This window comes from Diaphorina citri, unplaced genomic scaffold (genome assembly GCF_000475195.1).
Source record: "Diaphorina citri unplaced genomic scaffold, Diaci psyllid genome assembly version 1.1 scaffold647, whole genome shotgun sequence".
Classification (NCBI taxonomy): domain Eukaryota; kingdom Metazoa; phylum Arthropoda; class Insecta; order Hemiptera; family Psyllidae; genus Diaphorina; species Diaphorina citri.
In genome coordinates, this window is record NW_007378080.1 from 70,443 (window position 1) to 85,686 (window position 15,244).

At 39.1% G+C, this 15,244-nt stretch overlaps 1 protein-coding gene across 2 annotated transcripts in view; it reads right to left on the minus strand.

Annotated features, from left to right (window-relative positions):
- The window catches only part of LOC103510816 (anaphase-promoting complex subunit 5), a 67,544-nt gene that overhangs the window by 29,144 nt on the left and 23,156 nt on the right, over window positions 1-15,244 (minus strand). Inside the window, exon 16 of one of the 2 annotated variants that reach the window (XM_026824779.1) lies at window positions 6,948-6,998. The exons of the other annotated variant lie outside the window; for it this stretch is intronic. The gene's annotated coding sequence lies outside the window, so the exon portion shown is untranslated. The remainder of the gene's footprint in view (window positions 1-6,947; window positions 6,999-15,244) is intronic. 2 annotated transcript variants of the gene reach the window in all.

The window sequence follows — 15,244 nt, forward strand, 5'->3', positions numbered from 1 at the left end:
TGTATTTTATAGGATACTTGTTCGAGTAAATGAAGTCTTCTTTTTCTTCGCCTTTTCCCGTGTACAGACGGGTTCGGCGTTTTACGTGAGCCTCTCAATCAGCCCTAACTAGGGTGATTGCTTTAGGCTGACATTTGGTTTTGGCTACAAATTTTACGAGTGGATGCCGTTCGCACTAGGTACTCATATGATGTAGGACTGTAGGTAGTGTGTGTATAGTACTGGGATTGTGATAAACAAGCTGCAGTGATTAGTCGTATAGTTTTGTATGCGAGAGTTAATTAGGAATCCCTTGTTTTCCTTCGTTTCAACGTGTATTGAAGCATACGTTTCTATTGAGGCATTCACTGCTTCAATGTTTAAAATTAGGGTCAATTCTCTTGTGTTTAGGATTTTAGGGTAAGGAAGGGTTAGCGGGAAGGGGCAAATAATAATGGTCTGAAATAAATCCCCTATAATGCTCGGGACTTTTATTTTTCGCCCGGGAAGTATTATTTTAAACTCGTTAATGGCTTTTGATTACTCGCTCAAGAGAAACTGAAGGGGGGGCTCTCACAGACAGGGGGTCTACTCTTGCTCTTCACTTCAAAGGAAGGTACATTCCTTAGGGATATGTGAAGGCATTAATTTCCGTAGGAATATTCATGGGCAGTCTTGTCATTAATAATATTTATAGGAATTCATTATTAAGGGAATCGAAAAGTTCAACTTGAAATTAATAGAGCTTCAAATAATACCTGGAAAAATCTAATACTGCTCGACAGAGACTAACGAGTCTCTTTACTCCATCAGTGCGTAAGCTACTATGTACTATTATTATGATCAACGTCAACATATGAAATAATAGAGAATGAACTCCCACGCTTTGTCTGAAATTCGAACCACCGACCTCCTCATTACAAGTCTAACGCCTTTTTCTAAAAGCTTTCCATGATTATTGTGAAGGAATATCCCGAATTTGGTGCTTTCCTGAAAAAATGGAGCTTTCGGCGATTTTTGTGACGTGGGGCCAAGCTGCGTTTCCATCTAGTTAAAGGATAAGTCACTGAGTTAATACCAGGGCAAGAGCTGTTTAATATCTGCCACACCCTATGCATGTATCAAAGCATGTTTTGACGACAAAATAACTCTTGAACATTATAAATAATTGAGTGACAGATTAATTATAACGAGCGACATAATAACAATTCCTAGGAGAATTGCTTTAGGCTGACATTTGGTTTTGGCTACAAATTTTACGAGTGGATGCCGTTCGCACTCAACCTTTACTATTTCTTTAGCAAGGGAAGGTTTGAGTAAATGAAGTAATCAACCATAATCGCTTGTAAAGTACATCACGATCCGATCGACATATGCACAGAAATCGGAATCCTGAGTGCTACGCCACTTGTTGGTCAGAGCTGATATGTCACTTGATGATATTGAAAGGGTTTATGCTAAACATTTACAAACCCTACTCACGTTACGACATAGAGTGATGCCTAACGATTCGATCGACATATGCACAGAAATCGGAATCCTGAGTGCTACGCCACTTGTTGGCCAGAGCTGATATGTCACTTGATGATATTGAAAGGGTTTATGCTAAACATTTACAAACCCTACTCACGTTACGACATAGAGTGATGCCTCGAGTCGTCATTTATGACAAGGTGATAACTGATAACCGATGTGGATAGATAGGGGTCACCTTACTCCAAATATTCCGAGTGTATTGGTCTTTAAGTTTAGTTTAAACAGGGAGTATACCAGCCCGAGTTTCCCTTGCTAAAAAAATAACGAAGGTTGAGAGGGAAGGGCATCCACTCGTAAAATCTGTAGCCAAAGCCAAATGTCAGCCCAAAGCAATCAGTCTAGTTAGGGCTGATTGAGGGTGACGAAAAACGCTGACCCCGTCTGTACACGGGAAAAGGCGAAGGAAAAAAAGAAGAGTGGTCTTTTAGTTTTTATCGAAGTAGGAAGTAGGTATGTCCCTGGTGTTTGAACGGGTAACATCGGAGCCTTTCTTATCAGGGGAAAGTTATTATGTGAGATTGCAGGAAATTAGGGAAAGATTGCTAGAGGACATTCTGGACAGAGGGAATCCCTAACCGGTGCTGAATATTGTGTGTTTTCGACAATCTCCTGATGGTGTGCAAATCGTACTACTGTCCGAAGCAAACTGAACAGTAGTATTGCTTATAGCTATTCTTCATTTTCATTATTATGAAGGTTTGCATCACTTGCATTAGGTAGAACAGCCTTGCATGCAGTAGGCAGAAGAGTTTTCACTGTTTCATACCACCATCAAATAACTGAAATGCGTCACTCAAACACTGAATGGTACGAGGGACTATAGGGTATTCACCATTGACTATATAGGGTATTCACCAATGACGTCACACAGTATGATCTCAATACAGTGTCCCTGAAGATGACAAGTGATGAAACACCTCAGGCTTCTTAGGAGTTCTTTATTATGGTTGTTATTGTTTGCAATACCTTCGTTAATCCAACCAATAATATAAATATAAGCAATGCAGATAGTACGACTGGGTGTTGGATTTATTCTGTCAGAGGTGTATGTTTGAGACCACTTAGAGCAGTTGCGCTTCCTTGGGTGAGGTTTCAAAGTCAAAGAGCAGAAAAAATGAGGAACTAGGGAATTTTTCTTTTTCTTCTAAGACTTCTAGAGCCCGGATACCTTCGTTAATCCAACCAATATATAAGCAATGCAGATAGTACGACTAGGTGTTGGATTTATTCTGTCAGAGGTGTATGTTTGAGACCACTTAGAGCAGTTGCTCTTCCTTGGGTGAGGTTTCAAAGTCAAAGAGCAGAAAAAATGAGGAACTAGGGAATTTTTCTTTTTCTTCTAAGACTTCTAGAGCCCGAGATAAATCCATTTAAAAAATACCGGTATATCTTGAAATCTGACGTCACGGCATACGCTCCTGTAGGCGATGACGTCACATCAACTGTCCCGAGCAAAGCTCCCTCGCAGGCAACACTTAAAAAAGATACTTTCATTGTCCTGTTCTTCGAAATCGATTATGAGCTAGGAATTTCTCCTCCCTCCTCCCATCATTTTAATCACCAACTTTTTTGAACCATGCTGCAAGAAGTCTGCAAATATTTTAATAGTCAAGACTATTAACAAACAGTTCATGGCTTTAGGATGAATAACCATTGTACATGTTGCCCTGCGATTGACAACTTCTGTAAACTGCGGCCTTCCTATGGGTTTATGAAGAGGATTGAGGATTAGAATGTCCCATGAGGATCAGAAAAAAAAATCTGATATACGCTTCTGCGCATCATTTCTTGAAGTCTGATGTCACTACTCTTCGAACTTTTTCATTAGATCGGCAAATGAAAATTGAATTTTCGACCATTTAAAAGTTACTTTTTCGGAGTTTTGACTTCAGATTTGGATTTTTCACAGGAATTGACCTTTTATTAATAATTTTTACCTAACTGCAACTGCTCCATTAGACCAAACCTGCACTCAGGAGGAACTGCTCAGTGCAAATGAGAGAGCAGTACAAGTCGCACACTTCTGGGAGCGACAGATATAAATGGTGAAAACAGTCCAATCAGTCCATGGCTTCAGGATGAATAACCATTGTACATGTTGCCCTGCGATTGGCAACTTCTGTAAACTGCGGCCTTCCTATGGGTTTATGAAGAGGATTGAGGATTAGAATGTCCCATGAGGATCAGAAAAAAAAATCTGAATCAAAGAAAGGTTTCAATCAGCTGCTGTTGAACTTCAATATGCTTCACATCTTAATCTCACAAGTCTCACAACACATTTTAATAACTTGATAATCATCGGTAAAGTCAAAGTGAAAGCGGAGCGTTAAGGATTTTTGAAGATATCCCATAGATAAGATATCCCATATCCTTTCCTCCTTCAGCCCCTTTATCAACCACACCACTGACAACCACTATCACGGGAGTACTACAAGTCTCAGCTGCAAGCTACAAAGTCTCTACACTATCGCTACAAGATAGCTAGAGAGCCAAAGACCTCCAGATATCAGCATTGGAATATTCTGCTTATTTGAAGTTTTTTCTGTATTCTGTATTTACCTACCTATCTCTATCTACAAGATACTTTATCCACAAGCATCCAGCAAAATTAGCCTAGTTTTCCGCTTCTGCGCATCATTTCTTGAAGTCTGATGTCACTAGTCTTCGAACTTTTTCATTAGATCGGCAAATGAAAATTGAATTTTCGACCATTTAAAGTTACTTTTTCGGAGTTTTGACTTCAGATTTGGATTTTTCACAGGAATTGACCTTTTATTAATAATTTTTACCTAACTGCAACTGCTCCATTAGACCAAACCTGCGCTCAGGAGGAACTGCTCAGTGCAAATGAGAGAGCAGTACAAGTCGCACACTTCTGGGAGCGACAGATATAAATGGTGATCATGTAGCCATGTACCTGGCACGGAAAGTAAGTAAGAGGTGTATGTGTCAATTGGGGGGGTCGAACACAAATTGAGGGGCCTTTAGGACATTCTATAGTTTAGTTTAAACAGGGAGTATACCAGCCTGAGATTCCCTTGCTAAAGAAATAACGAAGGTTGAGAGGGAAGGGCATCCACTCGTAAAATCTGTAGCCAAAGCCAAATGTCAGCCCAAACTAATCAGTCTAGTTAGGGCTGATTGAGAGGGTGACGAAAAACGCTGACCCCGTCTGTACACGGGAAAAGGCGAAGGAAAAGAAGAAGAGTGGTCTTTTAGTTTTTAGTCCGTCCTTCCTTTATTATTACAATAGTAGGTAATAAAAAGGTATAAGGGACGGACTATTGTATTCGCCTCGGTGTCGTCTGTCGGTCGGTCTGTCTGTCTGTCCCCATAGAAGGACTTATCCAAACCTAGTCGACCTATATATCAAATTAAAGGTCTTTTTACCAGGAACACGAAAATGGTGGTGCAAATTTTGTCCAGAAAACCATAAAGCCAAAAAAACTGGTTTTTGGGGGATTTTTTTCACATTTTCTCACACAAATGAGCCCTGATCTTGAAATTTGTCGCGAAAAAAAAAAAAATAACTGAAATGCGTCACTCAAACACTGAATGGTACGAGGGACTATAGGGTATTCACCAATGACGTCACACAGTATGATCTCAATACAGTGTCCCTGAAGATGACAAGTGATGAAACACCTCAGGCTTCTTCAATTTGATCTTATTATTGTAAAATTTTCCTTAGATTGCTGAGTTTGAACTTTTTATTTATTATTATTATTAAAAAAGACCATGTACCTGGCACGGAAAGTAAGTAAGAGGTGTATGTGTCAATTGGGGGGGTCGAACACAAATTGAGGGGCCTTTAGGACATTCTAATTTGGGCCTTCCACTGTTGATCCTTCCCAGACAGAATGCGTAAAAGGTCTGGTATCAACACAGAACACAGGCAACTTGGTTCTGCTTGCTCGAGTGTGATGGCTAGTAGGTACACAGTTCACACCCAGCAACATTTTTATCAGAAACATTGTTTAACAATCCAGAAATGTTTTTGCAACAATCTGGCAACTTTTGTACTCTTCAGACTCATTTCTGCCGACTAGAAGTTAATTAATCTTCGCCTCTGTTATAAAGTGCATGGTAGCATGCCATATACATATTGAAGGTTACATGGAATCGCTGCCGAGGCAATCTTGGAGTAAAGACACCCATGGTGAAATATCTGCATGAAAACAAAGACATAAAACTACCCTTGACGTCATATCATTTTATTAAGGCATCCAGCGTAGTACGTGGTAGTATTCAAATTAATGCAATTCTTGACACAATTCGCGTATTGTTAAACCAGACAACACAACAGACAATGTGTTTTGTTTTTCAGCAAATTCGAGGGGTGCTTCTACTTCAACCAAGAAGATGTGCAATACAGATATTTTCTGATTGCTGATTAGTTCTGGCCCTATTTGGCAGAGGCCCATTTTGGAATGCAATTCTTGACACAATTCGCGTATTGTTAAACCAGACAACACAACAGACAATGTGTTTTGTTTGTCAGCAAATTCGAGGGATGCTTCTACTTCAACCAAGAAGATGTGCAATACAGATATTTTCTGATTGCTGATTAGTTCTGGCCCTATTTGGCAGAGGCCCATTTTGTACAAGTATCTGAATATGATCCACAATCTCCTGAACTGCTAGTTATAAAACAGTGGGCTGAATCTAATAAAGCTCTACCTAAGTGCCTACTTATTAAGCGAATCAGGTAAATCGATTATACCTGTAGATAAAGCAATAAGGTATGAGATTAGGAGAAGCGGTAGCTAGTAAGGTACCTACTGTTAACTAATCGAAGTAGGTAACTAGGTAAGCAGAGAAGAAATTGCATTCACGCCTTATCGGTTGTGTACCATAATTTATTTTAGAGTATGTACCAAAATTTAGGTTACCTAAATACCATGTTATAAAATTTCCCAAAACTATTGACATAGCACCAAAAACGAATAAGCAACACAGGTACACAGGAAACAATGTATGTACAATAGACAGATAGACACACAAACAGATAATAGATAGTTACCTCACCAAAGGGAAAATACACACCCTAAAATGACAAAATCAAAAATTACAACACAATAACACGTATACCAAACAATGTACATATTATGTACAATAGACAGATAGACACACACACAGATAATAGATAGTTACCTCACCAAAGGGAAAATACACACCCTAAAATGACAAAATCAAAAATTACAACACAATAACACGTATACCCGAAGAACAAAAGTGAGAAAAAGTCCTATTATTACAGGCACCTTCCTTGCCCACTCTGGAAGTAAAACTTTTCCATATAAACACATAGGAAAGGACACAAAAACACTGTGTGAAAAGACAATTGCCACACATAGGGACACAAAAACCAGTGTGAGACGACAAAAACGCCACGAAAGTATTGCCACAGCCCACACACCACAGAAGCTTACCTTACTAGTCTCTTTCTCTTTGGGATAACTTGCATCATGGTGTGCGGGTGACTGTAAAGAGAAAGTCCAGACATTTTAGAAGAGTATGTACAAAGGGTTTGCGTCAAGGTCCATAGCATAGATACCCGCTTGATCGATTCTTTTCGATCTCTTTGTTTCTAACCCAGCTTTCTTTCCTCAGAGAAGAATATGCTTTGGACACAAGATGAGTATACCTAAATACTGATAACACAGAGCTCATTATTATTTGATGGATTAATCTATCCCCGTTTCAATATCTCTTGTTCTGACATGTCTGATAAACTGATATGATAACATAATCTAACACTTTCTTCCTTTCCAGTCTCCCTGCTTCTAACACTGCTTCATGGAAACTTCCATTTTTGTTCTTCCATGCAGGCTCGTATCCCCACAGTAAAAAAAAGCCCAAGCCCGGGAAACCTAAATGCGTCCCCTGTATAGTAATGGCTTGTTTTTCCTCATTCGTTTTCCTTATGTGTTCACTGTTCATGTAAGTAAGTAATTTTAACACAGTAAAATGCATTCATTGATTGAGCTATGATGCAGGTGTTGAAACATTTGAACTTGAAACACACTTTTCTTCGTAAATAAGTCAAGTACCGTTAGGAATGAATAGAACAAAAAAATTGTAGCCTAAACCAAATGTCCTCCCAAAGGCTGATTGAGAGGCTGACGAAAAACGTCGACCCCGTCTGAACACGGGAAAAGGCTAAAGAAAGGGGGAAAAAATAGAAACACCATTCTCTTATAAACAGGGAAAAAACATTGGGTAAGAGTCCGCTCTCACTTGCCGTTCGGAAAAAAAAACAACCGTGTCGTGTGTAGTGGGAACACTCTCAATCGGGTGAAACTCACCACAAGTGGGAACAGGCTCTAACGGTGTAGCCAAAATCAAAACTGTCATATTCTTGCTCAATATTCGTGAGCCTTAATCTTGAAAACGACAACCCCACATTATTTCAATGAACTAAATGGATATTATAAGTACCGGTATATGAGTAGTCAGTAGTTCTACGTGGTAAGGAGATGACGTATTGCCAATGGTAGGGTCTTTGGAAGTGGTAATTTGCTATGGTATATGTTACAGGCTTAGCAGCCATTGTTGAGTTCATCGAGTTTCCTAAACATGCCTATCCATTTTTACAGGAATGTTCAACGACTTAGCGAGGCAAAAAAATCTATATATTTTACAAATTTACAAAGAAACAGCTTGAACATTTGTTCACTTTCGACCTCAAAGGTCAGTTAACTTTCTCAAGTTCTTGTCATTAAATATTCACCTTTGTCAGCGACTACCGAGTCAAAACAGTTCGGTCATTCTCTATCATTTTCCTCATGCGAGATTTAAAAATTCATATCTCTCGATTTGGATGAATAAATAACTAGATACCTCAACACCCTGATCAATAAAGAAGAAAGAAAAACTCACTTGTAGAAATACAATAGACTGAATCTTATGCACAACGCCTAGTCGTTTGAACGTGTCTTTGACTCTCTCCAAGGTTTTCACTATTTCCATGATAGCGTCTACTCTCATTGGACCATTGGTTTCCTGGATGCTGTTAGCTTCACACACCTGAGAATAGAACAGGAGATATTTTGAGACTTTACAGATTCACATCACACAATACAGTCAAGAATTATGAGAGAAACTCATGTTTAAATTTTGTCCTCACAGTCACAGTTTTAACCAAAATCTGAGTTTATTTTAGTTTTCTGACTTGTCTTGGCCTCGAAACACCAACCTCCAGATCCAGAGTCCACCGTACTAACCACCACACCACTGAGGTTGGTAAATCAGATTAGATCATTCAGCTTTCTTAAGTTACTCATAGATAAGAATCAGACAATCAATTAGATCATTCAGCTTTCTTAAGTTACTCATAGATAAGAATCAGACAATCAATTAGATCATTCAGCTTTCTTAAGTTACTCATAGATAAGAATCAGACAATCAGAGAACAAATTCATACTTGTATGACTCGTAGGTTCATACTTGTATGACTCGTAGGTAAACAAAAACCAAAACAAACAAATATTCCAACGACCATTTGTTTGAAGAACAAATAAACTAAACAAGTGGGTAGACGGAAGGGGGAAATATAAGGAAGAGAAGGAAAGGGTGGGAAGGAGAGAAATAGAAAAAGGGGTGGATGAGGAAATGGTGAGAATTATGAGTGTGTCCCAGCTAAATATACCGGGTAGGTAACAAAGGACAGGAAAGGACTGTACTATTTCAGGAGCCGTGTGTTTGTTCTAAAACTCCGGGTCCCCAAGTCTGTTGTACTTTGTAGACTTGTTTCATTCGTCCCTAGATTGTAGCTTGACTGATGTGGTATCGGATAGGAGAGCCATTTCTACCTCAGTGTGGATGTATCAGTTACCACCAATCACCAATGTTATGACACGTATTGCTTCATTTCTTGGAAATGGCCTACAGGGACAGTGAAAGGAATTTATTATTCTGATGTATTAACAGTCTTGTGTTGTTAGGAAAAGGGATTATCCTGTTCTGACAGGGCCGTCTCCGAGATTTTGTTAAGGGGAGGATGGTCCGAGAGTCCAAATAGTGAATTACCGTGGGGGTGGATGCTCCAAATTTTCGGAGTCTGGCCTACAATAAAGGAGAAAAATGAGCCTCGATCCCGGCCTGGGCCCCCTCCCCTTAATACAGCCCTGTCTTCTGACGCCATTCAAGCTGAAGTAAGTACCTACCCTACGGCACCTGTGCATGTTATGTAGATTTCCTTTGAAATTTCACTAGTCACTACGATGTACTTAGATATCTTAGGGGCAGATAATGGTAATTCCAAGTCCCTAAGCTGCGGGCAAATTTTCTCCTTTCCTTGTTGTAATGTGATGACTTGATGATTCATGATCTGTCATGTCAGGGGATTTGACATGACTCACAGTGTTTCAACCACATCGTGTTGCATCGAATCAAAGATTCTCTTTCTTGAGTCATAGTGATAAAGGGTCGCTTATCGGCCTGATAATTATTAGGCATAAAAATTTATCGCCAAGGGCTGCGGGCAAATTTTCTCCTTTCCTTGTTGTAATGTGATGACTTGATGAGTCATGATCTGTCATGTCAGGGGATTTGACATGACTCACAATGTTTCAACCACATCGTGTTGCAGCGAATCAAAGATTCTCTTTCTTGAGTCATAGTGATAAAGGGTCGCTTATCGGCCTGATAATTATTAGGCATAAAAATTTATCGCCAAGGCCTGAAAAGGCCATAAAATGCCTTTGAATACAAGCTGGGCATCTGTAAATATTTGAACTGATTAAATTCTTCTTTCATCTTGTTATCACGCCGGCCTCCCCCTCGTTCTGACAGGGCCGTCTCCAGGATTTTGTCAAGGGGAGGATGGTCCGAGAGTCCAAACAGTGAATTACCGTGGGGGTGGATGCTCCAAACTTTCAGAGTCTGGTCTACAATAAAGTAGAAAAATGAGCCTCGAGCCCGGCCTGGGCCCCCTCCCCTTAATACAGCCCTGTCTTCTGACGCCATTCAAGCTGAAGTAAGTACCTACCCTACGGCACCTGTGCATGTTATGTAGATTTCCTTTGAAATTTCACTAGTCACTACGATGTACTTAGATATCTTAGGGGCAGATAATGGTAATTCCAAGTCCCTAGGCTGCGGGCAAATTTTCTCCTTTCCTTGTTGTAATGTGATGACTTGATGAGTCATGATCTGTCATGTCAGGGGATTTGACATGACTCACAATGTTTCAACCACATCGTGTTGCAGCGAATCAAAGATTCTCTTTCTTGAGTCATAGTGATAAAGGGTCGCTTATCGGCCTGATAATTATTAGGCATAAAAATTTATCGCCAAGGCCTGAAAAGGCCATAAAATGCCTTTGAATACAAGCTGGGCATCTGTAAATATTTGAACTGATTAAATTCTTCTTTCATCTTGTTATCACGCCGGCCTCCCCCTTGATGATCATTCTAGTTGTTTCTTCTCGTGATCTCAGTTTTCTGAATACCTATTTCCAAACATTAAAATCCGGACCAACAACTCATGTCCGTCATCCATATTTTTTCAATACTTTTCACAAGTTTCCTAAAAGATGATAATTAATTCTGAACAAAACTAACTCCCATTTCATTAGATCATTCAGCTTTCTTAAGTTACTCATAGATAAGAATCAGACAATCAATTAGATCATTCAGCTTTCTTAAGTTACTCATAGATAGGACTCCTCTTGTCTGAACTTAAGACTACCTGTTCTACTAGAGGTAATTACCGCCTATACTTACAATATACCAGGCAAATACCCATTATTATAGGTAGAAAATTAGTACCTGTACCTACACCTTATTAGCATGAGCCAGATACCAAGTTGTTTACATGGTATTATCACTATTATATCCACTCCACCGACCTGCTCCGTAAATACATACCTATGTATCAGTTACCACCAATCACCAATGTTATGACACGTATTGCTTCATTTCTTGGAAATGGCCTACAGGGACAGTGAAAGGAATTTATTATTCTGATGTATTAACAGTCTTGTGTTGTTAGGAAAAGGGATTATCCCGTTCTGACAGGGCCGTCTCCAGGATTTTGTCAAGGGGAGGATGGTCCGAGAGTCCAAACAGTGAATTACCGTGGGGGTGGATGCTCCAAACTTTCAGAGTCTGGTCTACAATAAAGTAGAAAAATGAGCCTCGAGCCCGGCCTGGGCCCCCTCCCCTTAATACAGCCCTGTCTTCTGACGCCATTCAAGCTGAAGTAAGTACCTACCCTACGGCACCTGTGCATGTTATGTAGATTTCCTTTGAAATTTCACTAGTCACTACGATGTACTTAGATATCTTAGGGGCAGATAATGGTAATTCCAAGTCCCTAGGCTGCGGGCAAATTTTCTCCTTTCCTTGTTGTAATGTGATGACTTGATGAGTCATGATCTGTCATGTCAGGGGATTTGACATGACTCACAATGTTTCAACCACATCGTGTTGCAGCGAATCAAAGATTCTCTTTCTTGAGTCATAGTGATAAAGGGTCGCTTATCGGCCTGATAATTATTAGGCATAAAAATTTATCGCCAAGGCCTGAAAAGGCCATAAAATGCCTTTGAATACAAGCTGGGCATCTGTAAATATTTGAACTGATTAAATTCTTCTTTCATCTTGTTATCACGCCGGCCTCCCCCTTGATGATCATTCTAGTTGTTTCTTCTCGTGATCTCAGTTTTCTGAATACCTATTTCCAAACATTAAAATCCGGACCAACAACTCATGTCCGTCATCCATATTTTTTCAATACTTTTCACAAGTTTCCTAAAAGATGATAATTAATTCTGAACAAAACTAACTCCCATTTCATTAGATCATTCAGCTTTCTTAAGTTACTCATAGATAAGAATCAGACAATCAATTAGATCATTCAGCTTTCTTAAGTTACTCATAGATAAGAATCAGACAATCAATTAGATCATTCAGCTTTCTTAAGTTACTCATAGATAAGAATCAGACAATCAATTAGATCATTCAGCTTTCTTAAGTTACTCATAGATAAGAATCAGACAATCAATTAGATCATTCAGCTTTCTTAAGTTACTCATAGATAAGAATCAGACAATCAATTAGATCATTCAGCTTTCTTAAGTTACTCATAGATAAGAATCAGACAATCAGAGAACAAATTCATACTTGTATGACTCGTAGGTAAACAAAAACCAAAACAAACAAATATTCCAACGACCATTTGTTTGAAGAACAAATAAACTAAACATCATGAACTTGTGTGTTTGTTCTAAAACTCCGGGTCCCCAAGTCTGTTTTACTTTGTAGACTTGTTTCATTCGTCCCTAGATTGTAGCTTGACTGATGTGGTATCGGATAGGAGAGCCATTTCTACCTCAGTGTGGATCAAACAATGAGTGTAATAGTTTAAAATGACCCTATATCAAAAATTAATATGATTACTGATTATACTCGAGAACTAGAGCAAGAATCGCCAACCCGTCGATCGCGAGCTAACGGTAGCTCGCGAGAGGTTTTCTGGTAGCTCGCAGACAGTCGCACAATGTGAGAGCAACTCTTATTTTTGGTTCCCAGAATAAAAGGTAGCTCGCTAAGGGTTTCCTAGTCATCTGAGTAGCTCAAGACCCATAAAAGGTTGGCGACCCCTGTATTAGAGATGGAGACACTAGGGTGATTAGTAAACACCAGTAGCAAGTAGTTGTTAACAGAGGGCCTACATTTTGACAAAATAAATATGATTACTGATTATACTCGAGAACTAGAGCAGGAATCGCCAAACCGTCGATCGCGAGCTACCGCTCGCGAGAGGTTTTCTGGTAGCTCGCAGACAGTCGCACAATGTGAGAGCAACTCTTATTTTTGGTTCCCAGACTAAAAGGTAGCTCGCCAAGGGTTTCTTAGTCATCTGAGTAGCTCAAGACCCATAAAAGGTTGGCGACCCCTGTATTAGAGATGGAGACACTAGGGTGATTAGTTAACACCAGTAGCAAGTAGTTGTTAACAGAGGGCCTACATTTTGTCCATTACTCTCAAACCAATCTCCCACTACTCTCGAGAAATCTTGCCCCGTAGATTTGTTCTCCAGAATAGAAAACAAAATAGGACCTAGGACGTTGACTTTAAATGCGCTCGACGCCCTCGGGGCATAAAAACCCAGCGCGCGGGATACCAGAAGACTGAGGATCCTAAGAACTGCGAGAGGGGTGAATGTACTCTCTATCCAGTCTGAGAAGTACCTTAGTCTGATACCAAATGCAGTCCTACAGTACTTGAGTACTCTAGCTTGTGGTTCTACAGAGTCCTCTAGTGTGTACAACTCTATAAAACTTTAACGTGGAATTGACTAGCAGACGCGTGGGGCATATTGGCATAAGCCTTGTTTATACTGTCAGCATAGATGGACTGAAAAGTACCACTAAACTGAATCTATAAAATACTAAAAATTACTGAAATTAAAAGGAGTGATCCTAATAGTGACTATGCCCTCTCAATGGCGGCTACTCTCGATTCTAAGAACATTATTTTCTAGTATGAAATAAAACTTTTTTTCATAAAACATACATTAGACTTATCAAGGTATCACCAAATAACATCAGGACCATTCGCAGTACTAACTGACTGGTCCAATGCATCGGAAAAGGACCAATCAGTGGTCCATCCTCAAAGAAGATTTTGAGAATAATTAAGTTTCATAAAGGTGTGTCCACACACAGTCGAGCGGACGTCGATCGACGTCGAAGATCCACATCGATCGGCGTGCGTTTGGACACAGCTTTACTGTTATTATTATTATTAATTGTTATTATCTGCCAGTAATGTTCAATTTCTGCGCACTACTGAACTAGAAAGAAATAAAAATTCCGATAAACTTGCTCACACCCTCCTAAACATAGAGCTTAAAAAAGTTTTCTATTTTCCTCCGGGATAAAAGTGGAAACAAATCATCTCTCGAATTCTTCAATTTCTTTCCTTTTTTTTTCAATTTGATCAGAATACAATAGTCCGTCCCTATACCTTTTATTATTACTATTGTAATTTAATAAAGGAAGGACGGACTAAAAAGGGGGAAATGGCCCCAAAATTAAGTTGCATTTAAGGTTTCAAAAATAGTATGTAACATAAGGTACCTATACCTATAGGTACTGAAGATATGAACATACCTAATAACACCTACGTATCACATGTGAAAGAATTTCGTAAAGGGCAGTCACCCTAGTAATTAAAGACACACCTCCATCCCGTTATTAGAAGTCTCGATACACCTATATTTATAGAATATTCATAGACTATAGATACGTATATCATTTGAGTGTAGACAGCATTTTGATTATAGATAGCAAAACTTTCCCCGTGTATTTTATTTATATTTTCCGTGTCTGTGAGAAAGGCTTTCCCGTGTAATTACATTATTATCTAATATTATTATTTTATATATCTATGTATTGTATTCTATAGAAATAGATACCTGATACCTAATCTATCCTTTATTTGCAAGGTGTTTGAACTTTATTAATGATGTATACTGTTTTGTCCATAAGTACCTAGGTAGCTACATATGTACCTACAAGACCTGAAAAGAGCAGACATCAAATCACACTACCTAAATCTACGCCCCCTAGCACATCAAAGCGGGCAAAACACCATTCGTTAAAAAAAAAAAAAAAAAAAAAAAAAAAAAAAAAAAAAAAAACCAACACACTATTTATAAGAATTTTCAAGGCTGGTCCATTTTTTTTTTTTTTTTTTTTTCGGGTGTGGCTTTCCCC